Raw genomic sequence first — 21,025 nt, forward strand, 5'->3', positions numbered from 1 at the left:
TCGATAATCTTTTTATAGAATTTTCGATAAATTTTTCTTTTTTATAGAAAATTTTCGATAAATTTTTCTTTTTTATAGAAAATTTTCGATAAATTCTCTTTTTATAGAAAATTTTCGATATATTCTCTTTTTATAGAAATTTTCGATAAAATCTCTTTTAATAGAAAACTTTCGATAAATTCTCTTTTTATAGAAAACTTTCGATAACTTCTCTTTTATAGAAAATTTTCGATAAATTCTTTTTTTATAGAAATGCTCGATAAATTTTCTTTTTTTATAGAAAATTTTCAATAAATTCTCGTTTTATAGAAAATTTTCGATAAATTTTCTTTTTTATTGAAAATTTTTGATACATTTTCTGTTTAATAGAACATTTTCGACAACTTTTCTGTTTAATAGAAAATTTTCCATAACTTTTTTATAGAAAATTTTCGATAAGTTTTCTTTTTATAGAAAATTTTCGATAAATTTTTCTTTTTTATAGAAAATTTTCGATAAATTTTTCTTTTTTATAGAAAATTTTCGATAAATTCTCTTTTTATAGAAAATTTTCGATAAATTTTCTTTTTATAGAAAATTTTCGATAAATTTTCTTTTTATAGAAAATTTTCGATAAATTTTCTTTTTATAGAAAATTTTCGATAAATTTTCTTTTTATAGAAAATTTTCGATAAATTTTCTTTTTATAGAAAATTTTCGATAAATTTTCTTTTTATAGAAAATTTTCGATAAGTTTTCTTTTTATAGAAAACTTTCGATAAGTTTTCTTTTTATAGAAAACTTTCCATAAATTCTCTTTTTATAGAAAATTTTCGATAAATTTCTTTTTATAGAAAATTTTCGATAAATTTTTCTTTTTTATAGAAAATTTTCGATAAATTCTCTTTTTATAGAAAATTTTCGATATATTCTCTTTTTATAGAAAATTTTCGATAAAATCTCTTTTAATAGAAAATTTTCGATAAATTTTCTTTTTATAGAAAATTTTCGATAAATTTTCTTTTTATAGAAAATTTTCGATAAATTTTCTTTTTATAGAAAATTTTCGATAAGTTTTCTTTTTATAGAAAATGTTCGATAAGTTTTCTTTTTTTATAAAAAATTTTCGATAAATTTTCTTTTTTATACAAAATTTTCGATAAATTTTCTTTTTTATACAAAATTTTCGATAAATTTTCTTTTTTATACAAAATTTTCGATAAATTTTCTTTTATAGAAATTTTCGATAAATTTCTTAATTATAGAAAATTTTCGATAAATTTCTTAATTATAGAAAATTTTCGATAAATTTCTTAATTATAGAAAATTTTCGATAAATTTCTTAATTATAGAAAATTTTCGATACATTTTTTGTTCATATAAAATTTTAGATAAATTCCCTTTTTTTTACAAAATTTTCAATAATTTTCCTAACATTTAACTTCTTTTTTCTCTATAACCTCTCACAGTTAATGGTTAATTTTAAAACTTCCTTTAACAATTTTCAAATTATGTATACAACACATTCAAAAGATTCAAATGCAATCCTGTAGATAGCATATTTAAGATTTACATATTTTACAAATTTAAAACAGTTTTACATTGCAACATTCCTTTTGATTTAAGTCCTAACAAAAAAAAAAAAAACTAAAGCCAGACCATCCTTACAATTTTATAACTTTTAAATATTCGTTTGAATAGAAAGTTGGTTGGTAGGAGTTACAGACTAGATAATAAACGATAATAATATTGCATGTTTCACAGATATAAACAAGTTTCTTTTTGTATTTTTTTATATACTGCTTCCTATAAAAATGTGTATTATCAGAGAACAAAGTAGAATTTCATGTGAAAAGATGTTACCAAACACTAATTTGTTAATGGTAAACAAAACTCAGTTATACACACGAACTAACAAAAGTCAAAAAGGTTCATTATAAAACAAAAAGTTGGAGAAAAAAGAACGCAAATATTTATAACTAAACTGAAAAGACGCCCACATAAAAAGCAGGACAAAAAACCAAAAAAGGGTGCTACAATAATAAGGATACAAAAGGAGTTTTGTTTATAATTGAAGTAGAAACCTAGATTATTTAAAGAAATTTTCCGATTCAATTTCTCTTTATGGAAAATTTTCGAAAGATTTTCTTTTTTATAGAAAATTTTCCATAAATGCTCTTTTTTATACGAAAACTTATAAAATGAAGAAGAAACAACACCCGTTTCCTTTAGCTACAATTCTAAATGATTCTCCTCAGATATGTTATAAAATACAAGGAATAAGCAAAAAACAGTAAACCACAGGAAAATGAACAAAAATAACTTTTTGAGCAAAATAAAAGTACACACATACTTACACAAGTTACATTCTTTAACAATAAACATAAAATGAGGAATGATAATCACCATCGCGTGCTTAAGAAATTAAGGAGTGGATGTGATTTTTATCATTTAAGGCATTAAAAGTTTCAACTTAAATGACCTCTCTTCGCTATGGTACAGGAAAATAAAAGAGAAAAAAACTGAACAGATGACCACAATGGAAACAAGAAACATATACAAAGAAGGATACTTGATTGAGGGGTTTGGTTTTATTTGCTTTTTCATTTTTCATGGATAACAGAAGGTGTAAGAGGGTGTATGTTTTACACACTGTACGAGTGTAAAATTGTATAATAAACAAGCAAATGAATGAAAATAACAAAACACTCCTTAAAAAAAGAAGCTACAATGATTTCTTGTTCCTTTTTTATAATTTTGGTAGTTCATCGCTCTTCAGGAGTTTAGCACTACATATTGGTTAGATTTGCTATATGACTGGCTGTATTCATTTGTAGTTAATTTAACGGAAATTACAAATTTGTCGGACAACAAATTAAAATTTATGTAGGAAAACACCCGTCTGAATAACATGCTTGCTCGCTCTGTTATCAACATTTTTAATTTAATAAACTGTCATGTTAAAGAAATAACGAAAATTTCTTTAGTTTATTTATTTGTTTATTAATTTAAATTGCAATGCATTTCTTTCTGCTGTCATCAATTTAAACAACAACATCTGTTAATGTTTTCTTCTCTATTCTTTTCTTTTAATTTTTATATTTTTTCATAAAGATTTTATTTATGTTTTTCCTTAGCAGACGATATTGAAAAATGCATCTCGTTTGCTGTTAACGACTTTCATATTATTTAAATTTTATTCACTAATGGCTTTATTTATTCGCAAAAGAAATTCTTTAAATGTTATTGTTATAGTTTATTTTTGTATAAATTTAATAATTGCTAAAAATAAATGTTTTAAAAAGCCTAAGCTATCTTAAAGACTAGAGACTGGACAGACAGATTATAGACTAGACACAGACTAGACTATAGACTAGACTATAGACTAGACTATAGACTAGACTATAGACTAGACTATAGACTAGACTATAGACTAGACTATAGACTAGACTATAGACTAGACTATAGACTAGACTATAGACTAGACTATAGACTAGACTATAGACTAGACTATAGACTAGACTATAGACTAGACTATAGACTAGACTATAGACTAGACTATAGACTAGACTATAGACTAGACTATAGACTAGACTATAGACTAGACTATAGACTAGACTATAGACTAGACTATAGACTAGACTATAGACTAGACTATAGACTAGACTATAGACTAGACTATAGACTAGACTATAGACTAGACTATAGACTAGACTATAGACTAGACTATAGACTAGACTATAGACTAGACTATAGACTAGACTATAGACTAGACTATAGACTAGACTATAGACTAGACTATAGACTAGACTATAGACTAGACTAGACTATAGACTAGACTATAGACTAGACTAGACTAGACTATAGACTAGACTATAGACTAGACTAGACTATAGACTAGACTATAGACTAGACTAGACTATAGACTAGACTATAGACTAGACTATAGACTAGACTAGACTAGACTATAGACTAGACTATAGACTAGACTATAGACTAGACTAGACTATAGACTAGACTAGACTATAGACTAGACTAGACTATAGACTAGACTAGACTATAGACTAGACTAGACTAGACTTAGACTAGACTAGACTATAGACTAGACTATAGACTAGACTATAGACTAGACTATAGACTAGACTATAGACTAGACTATAGACTAGACTATAGACTAGACTATAGACTAGACTATAGACTAGACTATAGACTAGACTATAGACTAGACTATAGACTAGACTATAGACTAGACTATAGACTAGACTATAGACTAGACTATAGACTAGACTATAGACTAGACTATAGACTAGACTATAGACTAGACTATAGACTAGACTATAGACTAGACTATAGACTAGACTATAGACTAGACTATAGACTAGACTATAGACTAGACTATAGACTAGACTATAGACTAGACTATAGACTGGACTATAGACTAGACTATAGGCTAGACTATAGACTAGACTATAGACTAGACTATAGACTAGACTATAGACTAGACTATAGACTAGACTATAGACTAGACTATAGACTAGGACTATAGGATAGACTATAGGACTAGACTATAGACTAGACTAGACTATAGACTAGACATAGACTAGACTAGATAGACTATAGACTAGACTATAGGACTAGACTAAGACTATAGACTAGACTATAGACTAGACTAGACTATAGACTAGACTATATACTAGACATAGACTAGGACTAGACAGACTATAGATAGGATATAGATAGACTATAGACTAGACTAGACTATCGACTAGACTAGACTATAGACTGACTAGACTATAGACTAGACTAGACTATGACTAGACTAGACTAGGACTATAGACTAGACTAGACTATAGGACTAGATATAGACTAGATATAGACAGACTAATAGACTAGACTATAGACTAGACTATAGACTAGACTATCGACTGACTATAGACTAGACTATAGGAATGAATATAGACTAGACTATAGACTAGACTATAGACTAGACTATAGACTAGACTATAGACTAGCTATGACTAGACTATAGAATAGGACTATAGACAGACTATAGACTAGACTTATAGACTAGACTATAGACTAGACTATAGACTAGACTATAGACTAGACTATAGACTAGACTATGACTAGACTAGACTAATAGACTAGACTATAGACTAGACTATAGACTAGACTATAGACTAGACTATAGACTAGACTATAGACTAGACTATAGACTAGACTATAGACTAGGACTATAGACTAGACTATCGACTAGACTATAGACTAGACTATAGACTAGACTATAGACTAGACTATAGACTAGACTATAAGACTAGGACTATAGACTAGACTATAGACTAGACTATAGACTAGACTATAGACTAGACTATAGACTAGACTATAGACTAGACTATAGACTAGACTATAGACTAGACTATAGGGACTATAGACTAGACTATAGACTAGGACTATAGACTAGACTATAGACTAGACTATAGACTAGACTATAGACTAGACTATAGACTAGACTATAGACTAGACTATAGACTAGACTATAGACTAGACTATAGACTAGACTATAGACTAGACTATAGACTAGACTATAGACTAGACTATAGACTAGACTATAGACTAGACTATAGACTAGGACTAGACTAGACTAGACTATAGACTAGACTATAGACTAGACTATAGACTAGACTATAGACTAGACTATAGACTAGACTATAGACTAGACTATAGACTAGACTATAGACGATACTATAGACAAGACTATAGACAAGACTTTGAACTAGTTTATAATCTAGACTATAGTCTAGTCTTTAGTATATTCTTGAGTGCACAAAACATGCGGACAAATTAAACTTCAAACAAACTGACAAAAAATACCTGAAGACATGTTGACAGCAGCAATTGTCAACGAACAACCACAAAAAATCACATATTCCTAAATTACTCGTACACAAACTCCTAAATTATTTGGTGAAATTAAGGAAAGGGGAGAGGAAAACATTGACAAACGTGCTTCGGTGTCGAGAAACTGTCAAAGAAAATTAATGAGCCCCCCAAAAATCACACACATTTTTACGAATACACAAATAAGTAGTGTTCAATAAGTAGTAGTTGAAATGAAACTGAAAGAACAAATTAAGAATTATTTCAATGCACAATGGGTGTGTGTGTGTGGGTGAGTTGGTGTGTTTTAACCAGAATACAAACATGTGTAGCATTAACTAATTTTAATATCATCAAAAATTAATTTCATTAATTCGATTAGTGGTTGGTTTTCTATAGAATACAAAAATAATAGAAGAAAATACTGAAAACAAAATATGTAATCAGAGGAAGTAGAATTAAGAAATAAATGAACAAAATTTTATACCAAGTGCTAGGGAGACAGGTTGAGGAGTAAAACACAAATCAATGAATGTCTTATTATGTGATCGAAACCTTTGGCATACATCGCAATACATAAAATGTGTTACCAGAAAATTGAACTTGAAAGGTTTCCATAGAATAAACGAATGACTTAGTTATTCAATAGAGGGGGATTTTGAATTATGCCTGTTAAGTGTTTAACCTGTGGTTTTAAATTAATTGGGAATAATATTAAGGGAGTTAGGTTTGAGGACAATGTTAATTATTAGGAATAAAAAGTTGAAAGAAGGAACGAAATACTTCCATTATCTTCAATAGTTAGTTAGTTAGCTAGTTAGTTAGTTAGTTAGTTAGTTAGTTAGTTAGTTAGTAGTTAGTTAGTTAGTTAGTTAGTTAGTAGTTAGTTAGTTAGTTAGTTAGTAGTTAGTTAGTTAGTAGTTAGTTAGTTAGTTAGTTAGTTAGTTAGTTAGTTAGTTAGTTAGTTAGTTAGTTAGTTAGTTAGTTAGTTAGTTAGTTAGTTAGTTAGTAGTTAGTTAGTTAGTTAGTTAGTTAGTTAGTTAGTTAGTTAGTTAGTTAGTTAGTTAGTTAGTTAGTTAGTTAGTTAGTTAGTTAGTTAGTTAGTTAGTTAGTTAGTTAGTAGTTAGTTAGTTAGTAGTTAGTTAGTTAGTTAGTTAGTTAGTTAGTTAGTTAGTTAGTTAGTTAGTAGTTAGTTAGTTAGTTAGTTAGTTAGTTAGTTAGTTAGTTAGTAGTTAGTTAGTTAGTTAGTTAGTTAGTTAGTTAGTTAGTTAGTTAGTTAGTTAGTTAGTTAGTTAGTTAGTTAGTTAGTTAGTTAGTTAGTTAGTTAGTTAGTTAGTTAGTTAGTTAGTTAGTTAGTTAGTTAGTTAGTTAGTTAGTTAGTTAGTTAGTTAGTTAGTTAGTTAGTTAGTTAGTTAGTTAGTTAGTTAGTTAGTTAGTTAGTTAGTTAGTTAGTTAGTTAGTTAGTTAGTTAGTTAGTTAGTTAGTTAGTAGTTAGTTAGTAGTTAGTTAGTTAGTTAGTTAGTAGTTAGTTAGTTAGTTAGTTAGTTAGTTAGTTAGTTAGTTAGTTAGTTAGTTAGTTAGTTAGTTAGTTAGTTAGTTAGTTAGTTAGTTAGTTAGTTAGTTAGTTAGTTAGTTAGTAGTTAGTTAGTTAGTTAGTTAGTTAGTTAGTTAGTTAGTAGTTAGTTAGTTAGTTAGTTAGTTAGTTAGTTAGTTAGTTAGTTAGTTAGTTAGTTAGTTAGTTAGTTAGTTAGTTAGTTAGTTAGTTAGTTAGTTAGTTAGTTAGTTAGTTAGTTAGTTAGTTAGTTAGTTAGTTAGTTAGTTAGTTAGTTAGTTAGTTAGTTAGTTAGTTAGTTAGTTAGTTAGTTAGTTAGTTAGTTAGTTAGTTAGTTAGTTAGTTAGTTAGTTAGTTAGTTAGTTAGTTAGTTAGTTAGTTAGTTAGTTAGTTAGTTAGTTAGTTAGTTAGTTAGTTAGTTAGTTAGTTAGTTAGTTAGTAGTTAGTTAGTTAGTTAGTTAGTTAGTTAGTTAGTTAGTTAGTTAGTTAGTTAGTTAGTTAGTTAGTTAGTTAGTTAGTTAGTTAGTTAGTTAGTTAGTTAGTTAGTTAGTTAGTTAGTTAGTTAGTAGTTAGTTAGTTAGTTAGTTAGTTAGTTAGTTAGTTAGTTAGTTAGTTAGTTAGTTAGTTAGTTAGTTAGTTAGTTAGTAGTTAGTTAGTTAGTTAGTTAGTTAGTTAGTTAGTTAGTTAGTTAGTTAGTTAGTTAGTTAGTTAGTTAGTTAGTTAGTTAGTAGTTAGTTAGTTAGTTAGTTAGTTAGGTTAGTTAGTTAGTTAGTTAGTAGTTAGTTAGTTAGTTAGTTAGTTAGTTAGTTAGTTAGTTAGTTAGTTAGTTAGTTAGTTAGTTAGTTAGTTAGTTAGTTAGTTAGTTAGTTAGTTAGTTAGTTAGTTAGTTAGTTAGTTAGTTAGTTAGTTAGTTAGTTAGTTAGTTAGTTAGTTAGCTAGTTAGTTACTTAGTTACTTAGTTAGAGTTTCTTTCTAAATCTTTAAAAAGTTCCCTTTTCTCTACTAATATCCTCAATCAACTAAAATTTAATCTTCTTCATTTTCCACCTCCTCCTCTTCCACCTTCACCTACCACCTTCTCCTCTTGTCTAATTTAATTTTACATGAGATACTCGTTTATCTTGTTTTAAAACACATTTAATTTCATTTTCATTTCCATTTAATTCTTTTAACTTTTTTTTCATTTTGCAAAGTTTTATTTACCTCAAAATACATTAAGATTTATGTAATTGTCTTTACGTTTTATTTCAAATTTTCTTCATCATATTTTTTTATTCATTATTTTTGTTGGTGTTTGTATGTGTATCTTTTATTGTTAGAAATGTTTGTTTGTTGTTTTTATTATCCTTAGCACGTAATTTAAATATGAAACATATGTGTGTTATTATACATATTATACACTTTTATAAAGCCAATCTCACAATTTGCATTTTATTTCTTTAAAAAAAAAAGAATTTCATTTAAACAATTTTTAAGAACAAAATTTTAATTTCATAAAGGAATCGCTAAGTAAATGTTTTGTCTGTTTAGTGGATGAGGGAAAAAGGTACTTTCGAAAGGATGAAATATTTGAATTAGTTTCGAGTCCTTCTAAAATCTGTTCATATAATCGCATTGTAGAATCAATCAATAGTAAAACTGCAACGCATGATTTATGACTGATCATAATTTATCAATGCAACCTGTAAGTCTATACTTAGTAATCAAACTAGAAGTTGTAATCAGGAATATAAAGGAATCGGTCTAAGCTTTTACATAACTTCTCATACAGTTGTCTCCTCTTAAGAATGATCCCTTTAAAAATTCTTAGATGATTTTCTAAATTTTCTAACAAATATTGGTAAAGTGATGACATTTTGCTCAAATAGGTTTTGGGATTATATAGACAAATGTAAATATTTTAAAGATGAAGGGAATTAGATTTTTCTCTAAGCCCAGCACTTAATATTCTTTAGAATTAAAGATTAAATAATTGTGAGGGTTGTAAGATATGCAAATTCAAAAAAAGACAAACAATTTGTACCTTTTATTCTACTATACTTAAGTAAATATATTTACATATCTACAAACGTATGCACTATACATTCACATATGTATGTACGTACATATGTAAGTCAATGCTCAGGCTATTATTTATATGAATAACTACCATGTAGTTCTGGGTATAAAAGAAAGATGGCACAAGAAATCCATTCAATAGTACAGACTATAGACATTATTGTACAGACCATAGACTAGACTAGATTACAGTCCATACTATAGATTAGCCTATAGTCCAGACTATAAACTAGATTATAGTCCAGACTATAGTTCAGACTATAGACTAGACTATAGTCCAGACTATAGACTAGTCTATAGTCCAGGCTAAAGACTAGACTATAGTCCAGACTATAGACTAGACTATAGTCCAGGCTAAAGACTTGACTATAGTCCAGGTTAAAGACTAGACTATAGTCCAGGCTAAAGACTAGTTAATAGTCCAGACTACAGACTTGACTATAGTCCAGACTACAGACTTGACTATAGTCTAGGCTATGGACTAGACTATAGTCCAGTCTATAGACCAGACTATAGTCCAGACTAAAGACTAGACCATTATCAAGTCTATAGACCAGACTATAGTCCAGACTTTAGACTAGACTATAGTCCAGACTATAGACTAGACTATAGTCCAGACTATAGAACAGACTATGGTCCAGACTATAGACTAGACTATAGTCCAGACCATAGACTAGACTATACTCCAGACAATAGACCAAAGTACAGTCCAGACTATACACTAGAATATAGTGCAGACTATAGACTAGACTACAGTCTAGACTATAGACTAGAATATACTGCAGACTATAGACTGGAATACAGTCTAGACTGTAGACTAGACCATAGTCCAGACTATAGACCAGACTATAGCCCAGACTATAGACTAGACTATAGACTAAACTATAGTCCAGACTATAGACTAGAATATAGTCCAGACTATAGACTAGACTATAGTCCAGACTATAGACTAGACTATAATCCAGAAAATAGACTAGACTAGACTATAGACCAAACTATAGGCTAGACTATAGACTTTAGGCTTTAGTTTTTACTATAGACTGGACTATAATCCTGACTATAGAGTAGGCTCTAGTTCTGACTATAGACTAGACTATAGTCCAGACTATAGACCAAAGTAGAGTCCAGACTATAGACTAGAACATAGTGCAGACTATAGACTAGCCAGACTATCCAGACTATAGACTATATTATATAGCTATAGTCCAGACTATAGACCAAAGTGTAGTCCAGACTATAGACTAGAACATAGTGTAGACTATAGACTAGCCTATAGCCCTAGACTAGACTATAATCCAGTCTATAGACTATACTATAGTCTAGACTATAGACCAGTCTATAGACTATACTATAGTCCAGACTGTAGACTAGACTATAGACCAAACTATAAACTAGACTATAGTCCAGACTATATACTAGAAGATAGTCCAAACTATTGGATAGTCTATAGTCTACACTAGACTAGACTCCATACTATAGACCAGATTATAGACCAGACTATAGACTATGGTCAATACTTTAAACTAAACTATAGTCCAGACTACAGCTTATACTTTAGTCGCGACTATAATCCAGACTATAGATTAAGTGTTTTGGTAGCAACGCTTTTTCTCCCGGATTGTAATAACGTCTAGGTGTGTACGAGTCCTTCAGCAAAGTAACATGCTGTTGAGGATTCTTTTAATGTTACAGCTTAGTATTAAATTGTGTCTGTCATAAGAATCTCAGTTCTACTGAATCAGCCGAGTGTTTCGGCGCTAGTAAAAATGCTTTTCCAGCTATTTGTTAAGCTGCTGGGTACATCAAAAGTCTCCTTTTAAAACTGCAGGGTATAAGTATTTATGTGGAATGTGTGTGTATGTATGTATGTAGATTTGCATAAGTATATTTTTCTATGTAAAAAGGTGTGTAGATGCGTGTAGGTTTTCATTTAATTTTATTTAATGGTGTCTTCTTATTCTTCTTTTTTTCAACATGGCCTTAATGCCAACTTTTTATTTCATTTAATTCTTTTATTTTATTTTTTTTTTTTTTTCAAAATTCATACGTGTACTGTGTATTTGTTTAGATACGAGTCGAGTACGAGTTGAATAAAATGTATGCCAGCATTACAAGCGTAAAAAGTCACGCCACCAAAAAATGTATAAACTTTCCTAATTGTTCTTTAAATAAAAGAATGGAGAAAAAATTGTAACACTTACACACATATAAACGTATAAATATGTTTTTATATTTAAATACATATAAGGGTATAAGAATAACATTTGAGGGTGGCATACGTATATAATTTTGTGTTGAAAATACTATATAAAGTTACATTTTTACCTCATTAAGGTTGACACACAGTATTAAAGAGAATTAGTTAAAAAATTTAAATAGCAAAAAAAAAAACAAGTAAGAAAGTATAGTCGGGCGTGGCCGACCATATGCTACCCTACACCAGTTATGAATATTAAATGTGATTTATTTTTCATAATAAAGCATTTATCTTCAATATTCCCTTGTTCCGATACATTTAAGCAATTTATGGATGAAAATCTAATTTTCTGAAAGAGGCTTTATATGGGGGCTAGGGGCAAATATGGACCAAGCCCGATAAAATTTTGTGAATATATTTATATTTACATAATATTTTATTGTGCTAAATTTCATCGCGATATTTGTGTTTATAAGTTAATTTGGGACATTCAAGTAATTTTCTGAAGGGGACTTTGTATGGGAGCTAGGGTCAAATGGGGCCCGATCTTTATGAAATTTGGCAGGGTCATCCAGACTTCTATAAAACTTAGTTGTGCCGCATTTTATCGATATATCTGTAAATTTAACAAAATTATGAGCTCAAAAGCCCTTTTCGGGGGGTTCTGTTCTATGGGGGCTAGGTGAAATAATGGACCGATTTCAACCATTTTCAATAGGCTTCGTCCTTGGGTCAAATAAAACGTGCGTGCCAAATTTCATCCAATTATCTTGAAAATTGCGACCTGTACCTTGCGCACAAGGTTTACATGGACAGCCAGCCAGCCAGCCTGCCAGACGGACGGACGGACGGACGGACGGACATAGCTTAATCGACTCAGAAAACGATTCTAAGCCGATTGGTATACTTTAAGGTGGGTCTAGGACGAATATTTTTGTATGTTACAAACATCAGCACAAATCCTCCCCACTAAAGTGGTGTAGGGTATAATGAAGTTAAATAAAGGTAAATGATAAGCTATTGAAATAGGCCAATATAGATCAGTTTCAATTTCCAAGAAGAAGGCCTATTATAATAATATTTAAATGATTAAAATTTTATAAAAGAAAATTTCTAAATCTTTTTGATACCTTAACCACCACTTTTCATGATATACAAATTTTAATTGTTCGCTATAATAACAGCTCATTGATGCTCCCAAAAAATATTTATGTTAAATATAACCATAAATTTTGTAGCCAACAAGATATAAAACTACTCTTGCCAAAGCCAATTTCAACCAATACAAAAAAAGCCACTTGTAGATATATAAATGTAAATTTATGTTTCACTAATGAAAACAAGAAATTTTGTTAATAATTTCAAATTGGTATTTCCCCCCAAAAAAAATAATAAGAAGCTGTGTTAATAAATTAATGCAAATTTAAACGCAAAACTTAAATATTTTGAAATTTTAACGCATTTTTATGTTATTTCTTGTTTGTTTTCATTTTATGCGCTTCGTTTTACTTCAATAGTTTTAAATGTGGAGCATGACTAGGGACTAGACAAAACCGAGTAAAGAATAACAAACATTTGTTTCTATACATATTGTGCATTCGAAATAGATTGAAATTGTTATTTTTATTATTTACTTAAAGTTGATCATAGAATTTTCTCACCTGGTGAAAAGCGCAACAACTTTAAAGATTTGTTGGCATTTGGCCAAAAATATCTGTGGAAAAAGAATAACAACCACAAATAGTACGCAATTGTATGGAATTAAAGGGTGGAGAGTTTATTTTTCTTAAAACTATATATGAATGACTTTTTTTTTATAGACAACAATTGTATACACACACTTAGAGGGAAAATAGAAAAACATAATAATAAATAACACACAAACATTTATATTTATGTATTTACGTAGAAAAGAGATTCCCAAATTATATAGTATTGGCTATAAAGTAATATAGTAATATAGCCTCGACTACATAGTACTTTATAGTCTATACTATAGTCTATAGCCTTAACCATATAATAGTCTATAGTCATAACTATATGTGAACCTACAGTCTCGATTATAGAATCGTCAATAGTCTTGACTACAGAGTAGTTTATAATCTTGACTATAGAGTAGTATATAGGCTTGACTATAAATTAGTCTATAGTTTTGACTATAGATTAGTCTATAGTCTTGACAATAGAGTAGTCTATAGTGTAGACACCATAGTCTATGGTCTTCTATAGAGTAGACTAAAGTCGAGACTATGGGGTAGACTATAATCTTGACTACAGAGTAGTCTATATTCTTGACTATAGAGTAGCCTATAGTCATAACCATAGAATTGAGTAAAGAACAGTCTATTGTCTTAGCTAAAGAGTAGTTATGGTCTTCTATAGAGTAGGAGAAGTCTATAGTCTTGACTATAGAATGCCCTATAGTCTGGACTATAGAGTAGTCTATAGTCTTGACTATTAAGTAGTTTAAAATCTCGACTATTAAGTAGTCTATAATATTGACTATAGAGCAGTCTATAGTCTTGACTATAGAGTAGTCTATAGTGTTGACTATAGAGTAGTCTATAGTCTTGACTATAGAGTAGTTTATGGTCTTAACTATAGAGTAGTCTATGGTCTTGACTATAGAGTAGTCTATAGTCTTGACTATAGAGTAGTCTGTAGTCTTGACTATAGAGTAGTCTATAGTCTTGACTATAGAGTAGTCTATAGTCTTGACTATAGACTATAGACTACTTGAATATAGAGTAGTCTATGGTCTTGTCTATAGAGTAGTCTATAGTCTTGGCAATTGAGTAGTCTATAATATTGACTATAGAGTAGTCTATGGTCTTGACTATAGAGTAGTCCAAAGGCAAGACTACGGAGTAGTCTATAGTCTTGACTATAGAATAGTCAATAGAATAGGGAAAAATAAATATACACGCCTGGTACCAAATTGACGGCAAATTTTTCAATAACATCCGTTAAAGTTAACAAACGTTGTAAGCTCACTATTGACAATGGATTGAGAGCTTACCACGTTTGTTAACTTTTAGACAACGGATGTGTATAAAATTTAGATTGTGACAACGAATTGTTGCAATGTTGACAACGTTGCGTTGTGAACATTACATAGTGTTGTCGTAAGTATGTATATACTTGACAAAGGATGTTATTATTGGAACCAGGCGTGTATATATTTTTTCCCTCTGTGTAGAGTAGTGTATGGTCTTGACTATAGAGTAGTCCAAAGTCAAGACTATGAAGTAGTCTATAATATTGACTATTGAGTATTCAAAAATCTCGACTATGGAAAAATCTATAGTGTTGTAGTTAAAAAGCAGCGGAAAAAATGCTAGGACTATGATTTGTTGGCCTTCTAATAGACATATTTACATATTTTAAAGATGTGATACTCCTTTCTCTTTGCTTTTCGAATGAGATATTCCTGTTCTAAAAGGATTCATGCACATTTAATAAAGATTTGTGTATCGAATTTGAAATGAAAATTTGCTTTATAAAACTTTTATAAGTTCTAATGAAAAATATGACTATTAATGTAAATGAAGATCTTCTAATAAGTCTTCAGTGTAAGACCTTCTTAAAATACTTCAACGAAGAAACTATATTTGGGCCTTCAACTGAAAACCATCCACGTATGGCTATAAAACAAGGCAAATACTATTGCTACAATTTCAGACAATTATTTGGAGCCGTAATTAGTTAAAACAATAAAAACTTGATAAGAAATGTAGTATTTCTAACACTGTTGTTTTCTAGCGGAATATTTTTTTAAAAACTGAACTTATTAAAAGCAACATACCCTTTAAAAAGCTTTATATGTATTAAAATAAATTAAAATACGCACTCACCTTATTTAACACTGCCTTTTTTTCCTTGTTTTCTTTCCGCAAACAACTTCAATTGGTCCTATTTTACACATTTTCAGTTTGATTTTACATTTATTTTCACAACATTTTTCTTTAAATTTTTTCTTATTTACAGAATTTTCATTTGATATTTATATTTATTTTCTATTTTTTTCTCATTTTTTATTTATTACTTTTTTTCTTCTCATTATTATTTTAGCTTTTTTCCTTTAAAATATCAACATTTTATTTGAAAGCTTATTGCTTATAAAAATTTCTTTTAATTCCTCATTTCCTTAACTACAATTAAAAAAGCTTTTTTTCCTCTTCTTTGCTTCACACAAACCTTTATACACACACTTTCATCTATACCCACTGTTGCACTTAACACATTCCCCTCCCCGCACAACCAAACGAACTTATTTATTAACAACGAATGAAAAACTAAAGCAACAACCGACCGGCACAACATTTTATATTTTTCCCAACTATTTTCACTAATTTACAAGTTACTTTTTAACTATATTTTTACCCAAAACGATTAACAAACATTTAAATTTAATATTTATGCAAAAATATTAACAATTGATTAACTTTTAACCAGATTTATTAATTAATTAAACGACCACTAATCCCCAAACAATCGAACACTTGCGAAATTTCCAGAAAACTAAAAGAGAAAAATGCAAGTCAAGATTATATTGTTATTGTTGTTGTTGCTGCTGCTGTCATTATTTGATTGTATGCATATGTTTGTTGTAATTTGATTGTGTTGGGTGGTGGGGGAGAATATTTTAGAGTGTGTAAATAGATTAGGAGCACACTTTTAAGTAGAAGAGTTTTTAGTGATGGTTAAATTAGGGTTCTAAAAATCGACTTTAAAATAAACAAAGAAGACGACTTTTCTGTCCTAACGAAGTCGAAAAGTCGACTATCTTGTAAGAAAAAAGTCGAAGAACCGATTTATCAAAAATACAAGAAGTGCAAAAGTCGAACTATTGAACTCTAGTATTAGGGTGATTCATTTGGTTTTTTAACCGAGTTTAAAAGAGGTTCTGCGGCAGACATTTTATGGAATTTAAATCTAGTCTAGTCTATAGTCTAGTCCATAGTCTAGTCCATAGTCTAGTCTATAGTCTAGCCTATAGTCTAGTCTATAGTCTAGTCTATAGTCTAGTCTATAGTCTAGTCTATAGTCTAGTCTATAGTCTAGTCTATAGTCTAGTCTATAGTCTAGTCTATAGTCTAGTCTATAGTCTAGTCTATAGTCTAGTCTATAGTCTAGTCTATAGTCTAGTCTATAGTCTAGTCTATAGTCTAGTCTATAGTCTAGTCTATAGTCTAGTCTATAGTCTAGTCTATAGTCTAGTCTATAGTATAGTCTATAGTCTAGTCTATAGTCTAGTCTATGGCCTAGTCTATAGTCTAGTCTATAGTCTAGTCTATAGTCTAGTCTATAGTCTAGTCTATAGTCTAGTCTATAGTCTAGTCTATAGTCTATAGTCTAGTCTATAGTCTAGTCTATAGTCTAGTCTATAGTCTAGTCTAGTCTAGTCTATAGTCTAGTCGATAGTCTAGTCTATAGTCTAGTCTATAGTCTAGTCTATAGTCTAGTCTATAGTCTAGTCTATAGTCTAGTCTATAGTCTAGTCTATAGTCTAGTCTATAGTCTAGTCTATAGTCTAGTCTATAGTCTAGTCTATAGTCTAGTCTATAGTCTAGTCTATAGTCTAGTCTATAGTCTAGTCTATAGTCTAGTCTATAGTCTAGTCTATAGTCTAGTCTATAGTCTAGTCTATAGTCTAGTCTATAGTCTAGTCTATAGTCTAGTCTATAGTCTAGTCTATAGTCTAGTCTATAGTCTAGTCTATAGTCTAGTCTATAGTCTAGTCTATAGTCTAGTCTATAGTCTAGTCTATAGTCTAGTCTATAGTCTAGTCTATAGTCTAGTCTAGTCTAGTCTAGTCTAGTCTATAGTCTAGTCTAGTCTAGTCTATAGTCTTGTCTAGTCTAGTCTATAGTCTAGTCTAGTCTATAGTCTAGTCTAGTCTATAGTCTAGTCTATAGTCTAGTCTATAGTCTAGTCTATAGTCTAGTCTATAGTCTAGTCTATAGTCTAGTCTATAGTCTAGTCTATAGTCTAGTCCATAGTCTAGTCTATAGTCTAGTCTATAGTCTAGTCTATAGTCTAGTCTATAGTCTAGTCTATAGTCTAGTCTTTAGTCTAGTCTATAGTCTAGTCTATAGTCTAGTCTATAGTCTAGTCTATAGTCTAGTCTTTAGTCTAGTCTATAGTCTAGTCTATAGTATAGTCTATAGTATAGTCTATAGTCTAGTCAAGTCTTTAGTTTAGTCTATAGTCTAGTCTATACTGTCCATTAGGGTGATAGCTTTTATACAACTTTTGAAAGTTTCAAATCGGCCCATCTATTCCACATAGAGTATATCCCGTGCATTAAAAAAGTTTCCGCGGCAAATGCTTTAAAGTTCTCACTTTTTTTTAAATTAACTTAAATTATACTTCATTTTTCCATTCGCATTCGCTTTAATAAATATCACATACAAAACAAAATCCCAACCCTGTCATTATTCCTTTTTGACATTTTACTAAATATTTCGCATTTGACATTCACTAATAAATCTCCTTAACATCTTGCTCTTAATCTATTTACGCACTTTTTTTATTATTCTCCACCTCTCTACAACAAAATAAATTAACAACAAACACATTAGAAACTTGCACAAATCAAATAATGACAGCAACAACAACAATAGCAATAGAATCTTGACTAGCATTTTTCTTTTTTAGTTTTCTAGAAATTTCGCAAGTGTTCGGTTGTTTGGTGATTAGTGGTCGTTTAATTAATAAATAAAGCCGTTTAAAAGTTAATAATTTGTTAATATTTTTGCATAAATATGAAATTTAAATGTTTACTAATCGTTTTGTGTAAAAATATTGTTAAAAAGTAACTTATAAATTAGTAAACATATGTAGGAAAACTGTTTGGAAAAAGATAAAATGCTGAGCCCGATCGTTGTTTTGCTTTAGTTTGGCCATTCGTTGTTAATAAGTGTGTGTGGTTGTGCGCGGGTAGGGGAGTGTGTTAAGTTCATTGGTTAGTTGGTTGGTTGGAAAGTGGAAAAAAGGTTGTTAATGAGAAAGGAAAAGCTTTTATAAGTTTTGTAAAGAAAAAAATGAAGAAGTTAAATAATTTCACTTAAAGTAAAGGAAATTAGAAGGAAATCAAGTGTAGATCATTGTAAGAAAAAAGCTAAGAAAATAAAAAAAGTTGTAAAAGTAAATAAATAATAATAAAAGAGAAAAATAAAGAATTAATAAAAAGCTTTGTAAAAGATTATGTAAAAGAGGAATTAAAATTTTTGGCGTAAAAGGAAACAGGTGTTAAATAAGGTGAGTGATTTTTTTAATTTACATAATTATAATTCTAAACATTTAAAATACAATATAATAATACATAGATCGAAGTTTAGGATATACTCATTTCGCTTTGTTTTTCGCATGAGATTGTCTTGACTATAAAGTAGTCCATAGTCTTGATTATAGAGTAGTCTGTAGTCTTGACTATATAGTAGTCTATTGTCTTGACTATAGAGTAGTATATAGTCTTGATTATAGAGCAGTCTATAGTCTTGTCTATATAGTAGTCTATTGTCTTGACTATAGAGTAGTCTATAGCCTTGACTATAGAGTAGTTTATATTCTTGACTATAGAGTAATCTATAGTTTCGCCTATAGAGTAGTCTATAGTTTGGACTATAGATTAGTCTATAATTTTGACAATAGAGTAGTCAATAGTTTTGATTATAGATTTGTCTATAGTTTTGGTTATAGATTAGTCTATAATTTTGACTATACAGCAGTCTATAGTTTTGAGTATAAAGTAGTCTATAGTCTCGACTATAGAGTAGTTTATGGTCTTGTCTATAGAGTAGTTTATATTCTTGACTATAGTTTAGTCTATAGTTTTGACTATAGAGTAGTCTATAGTTTTGATTATAGATTTGTTTATAGTTTTGATTATAGATTAGACTACAATTTTGACTATAGAGTAGTCTATAGTTTTGAGTATAAAGTAGTCTATAGTCTTGAATATAGAGTAGTTTATGGTCTTGTCTATAGAGTAGTCTATAGTTTTGATTATAGATTAGTCTATGATTTTGATTATAGATTAGTCTATAATTTTGACTATAGAGTAGTCTTTAGTTTTGACTATAGAGTACACAGAAAAAAATGGAATTCAAAATCAAACAAAAAATTCATAAAGCCAAGTATTTTTTTTACTAAAATAGGACCTATCACGAAATTCGTAAAATCAAGTACTCAAAATCGTAAATTCTTTATTGAAAAAATTTCAGGATTTTTCTTATTAAAATAAGATACTATTTACGAAAAACATTAATAAATAATCGCAACATTTCCAAACAATTATTTTACTGAAACAATAACACAAGTTATTAGTATTTGTACTGAAATTCAAGCAAATATGTTATCTGAAACAGTTAAATTATTTATTGTATTTTGGCAATAATAATAAGAAAATTTTTTATTGAATCTATAAAAATTTTGTTAAAAAATATATACTAAATTTTAACAAAAATTTTACAAAAAATATTTAAAACTAAAAGTAGTAAAAAAATTACATATATACTTACAACATTTTTAAGAAAACGTTTCTAATTCTAGAAACTATTATTTTGTACTGTGAAAACTGAAACACTTATACATTAAATGTTATAAACCAAATAAGAATTATATAAATTCATTTTAGTACATTCCAAAACTGGTTTTATTGTTGTATTCCATATGCTGACATAAAAATAAAACTCAAACAAAAACATTTATTGAATCAGTAAAAATATTTACTGAAAGTTAAATTTATTTCAATAAAGTGTTTGTTAGAAAATATTTTCCTTCTGTGTGAACATCAAACAAATTCGTTATAAACCCAAATAAAAATATTTATAAAAATCGAAATTAAATTTAAGCAAACGATTGTTAAGAAAAAAATTGTGCATATTTTTTTCTGTGTAGTCTATAGTCTTGGCTATAGAGTAGTCTATAGTCTTGACTATAGAGAAGTCTATAGTTTTGACTATAGAAGAGTCTATAGTTTTGATTATAGAGTAGTCTATAGTTTTGCGTATAGAGTAGTCTATAGTTTTGAGTATAGAGTAGTCTATAGTCTTGACTATAGAGAAGTCTACAGTCTTGACTATATAGTAGTCTATGGTCTTGACTATAAAGTAGTTTATGGTCTTGTCTATAGATTAGTCTATAACTTCGAGCATAGAGAAGTCTTTAATTTTTAACTCTAGAGTAGTCTTTAGTCTTGACTATATAGTAGTCAATAGTCTTGACTATAGAGTATTCTATAGTCCTGACTATATAGAAGTTTGTTGTCCTGACTATGGAGTTGTCTATAGTCTTTACTATAGAATGGTCTATAGTCTTGACTATAGAGTAGTCAATAGTCTTGACTATAGTGTAGT

At 29.0% G+C, this 21,025-nt stretch overlaps 1 protein-coding gene across 1 annotated transcript in view; it reads left to right on the top strand.

Moving 5' to 3' along the window:
• The first annotated feature begins 18,343 nt into the window (after positions 1 to 18,343).
• Positions 18,344 to 21,025, top strand: part of LOC119605444 (bromodomain-containing protein DDB_G0280777) — a 119,240-nt gene continuing 116,558 nt past the window's right edge. The window contains exon 1 of the mRNA XM_037958559.1: positions 18,344 to 18,926. The gene's annotated coding sequence lies outside the window, so the exon portion shown is untranslated. The remainder of the gene's footprint in view (positions 18,927 to 21,025) is intronic.

The sequence above is a fragment of the Lucilia sericata genome, unplaced genomic scaffold (genome assembly GCF_015586225.1).
Source record: "Lucilia sericata isolate MDLA Ls3-8-SP2 unplaced genomic scaffold, ASM1558622v1 Contig000488F_arrow, whole genome shotgun sequence".
NCBI classification, from domain to species: Eukaryota; Metazoa; Arthropoda; class Insecta; order Diptera; family Calliphoridae; genus Lucilia; species Lucilia sericata.